We start from the raw sequence: 2,500 nt of genomic DNA on the forward strand, positions 1-2,500 counted from the left end.
CCTTACCCTAACCCTAACCCTAACCCTAACACTAACGCAAGCCTAACCCTAAACCTAACCCTAACCCTAACCCAAAACCTAACCCTAACCCTAACTGAAACCTAACCCTAACCCTAACCCTAAACCTAACTCTAACCCTAACCCAAACGCAAACCTAAGCCTAACCCAAACCTAACCATAACCCTAACACTAAGGCAAAGCTAACCCTAACCCTAACCCTAACCCTAACGCATACCTAACCCTAACCCTTACCCTAACCCTAAGGAAACCTAACCCTAAACCTAACCCTAACCCTAACCCTAACCCTAACCCTAAACCTACCCTAACCTAACCCTAACCCTAACACTAAACCTAACCTAACCCTAACCCTAACCCTAACCCTAACCCTAACCCTAACGCAAACTTAACCCTAACCCTAACACTTACCCTAAAACAAACCTAACCCTAACCCTAAACCTAAACCTAACCCTAACCCTAACACTAACGCAAACCTAACCCTAACCCTAACCCTAACCCTAACCCTAACCCTAACGGAAACCTAACCCTAACCCTAACCCTAACCCTAAACCTAACGCAAACCTAACCCTAACCCTAACCCTAACCCTATCGCAACCTAACACTAACCTAAACCTAACCCTAACCCTAACCCTAAACCTAACGCAAACCTAACCCTAACCCTAACCCTAACCCTAACCATAACACTAACGCAAAGCTAACCCTAACCCTAACCCTAACCCTAACCCTAACGCATACGTAACCCTAACCCTTACCCTAACCCTAACGCAAACCTAACCCTAAACCTAACACTAACCCTAACCCTAACCCTAACCCTAACCATAACCCTAACCCTAACCTTAACCCTAACCCTAACCATAACCCTAACGCAAACCTAACCCTAACCCTAACCCTAAAACAAACCTAACCCTAACCGTAACCCTAACCCTAAACCATATCCTAACCCTAACCCTGACACAAACCTAACCCTAACCCTAACCATAACCCTCACCCTAACCGTAACGCAAACCTAACAGTAACACTAACCCTAACCCTAACCCTAACCCTACGCAAACCTAACCCTAACCCTAACCCTAACCCTAACACAACCTAAATCTAAACCTAACCCTAACCCGAAACCTAACGTTAACCCTAACACTAACCTAACCCTAACCCTAACACAAACCCTAACCCTAACCCTACCCTAACCCTAATCCTAACCTTAACCCTAACCCTAACCATAACCCTAAACCTAACGAAAACCATAACGCAAACCTAACCCTAACCCTAAACCTAACCCTAACCCTAACCCTAACCTAACCGTAACCTAACCCTGACACTAACCCAAACAATAACGCAAAGCTAAACTTAACCCTAACCCTAAACCTAACCCTAACGCATACCTAACCCTAACCCTTACCATAACACTTACGCAAACCTAACCCTAAACCTAACCCTAACCCTAACCCTAACCCTAACCCTAACCCTAACCTAACCGTAACCCTAACCCTAACCCTAAACTAATCCTAACCCTAACCCTAACACTAACCCTAACCGTAACCTAACCCTAACCCTAACCCAAACCCTAACGTAACACTACCCTAACCCTAAACCTAACCCTAACCCTAACGCAAACCTAACCCTACCCTAACCCTAAAACATACCTAACCCTAACCTTAACCCTAACTCTAAACCTATTCCTAACCCTAACCCTGACGCAAAGCTATCCCTAACGATAACCCTTACCCTAACCGTAAGGCAAACCTAACAATAACATTAACCCTAACCCTAACCCTAACCCTAATGCAAACCTAACCCTAATCCTAACCATAACTTTAGCACAACCTAAATCTAAACCTAACCCTAACCCGAATCCTAATATTAACCCCAACCCTAACCTAACCCCAACCCTAACCCTAACACAAACCCTACCCTAACCCTAACCTTAACCATACTTAAACCTAACGAAAACCCTAAAGCACACCTAACAGTATGCCTACCCCTAACCCTATCGCAAACCAAAACCTAAACCTAAACGTAACCCTAACCCTAACCCTAACGCAAAACTAACCCTAACCCTAACCCTAAAACAAACCTAACCCTAACCCTAATCCTGAACCTAATCCTAACCGTAACCCTTAGGCAAACCTAACCCTAACCCTAACCCTAACACAACCTAAATCTAAACCTAACCCTAACCCGAAACCTAACATTAACCCTAACCCTAACCTAACCCTAACCCTAACCCTAACCCTACCCTAACCCTAACACTAACCCTACCCTAACCCTAACCCTAACGCTAACCCTAACAGTAACATAACCATAACCCTAATCCTACCCTAAACCTAATGCAAACCTAATACTAACCTAACCCTAAACCTAACCTAACTCTAACGCAAACCTAACCCTAACCCTAACCCTAACCCTAACCCTAAGACTAACGCAAAGCTAACCCTAAATTAACCCTAACCCTAACCCTAACGCATACCTAACCATAACCCTTACC

Source organism: Rhinolophus sinicus, chromosome 16, assembly GCF_057876585.1.
Source record: "Rhinolophus sinicus isolate RSI-liver-muscle chromosome 16, RSI-T2T, whole genome shotgun sequence".
Lineage (NCBI taxonomy): Eukaryota > Metazoa > Chordata > Mammalia > Chiroptera > Rhinolophidae > Rhinolophus > Rhinolophus sinicus.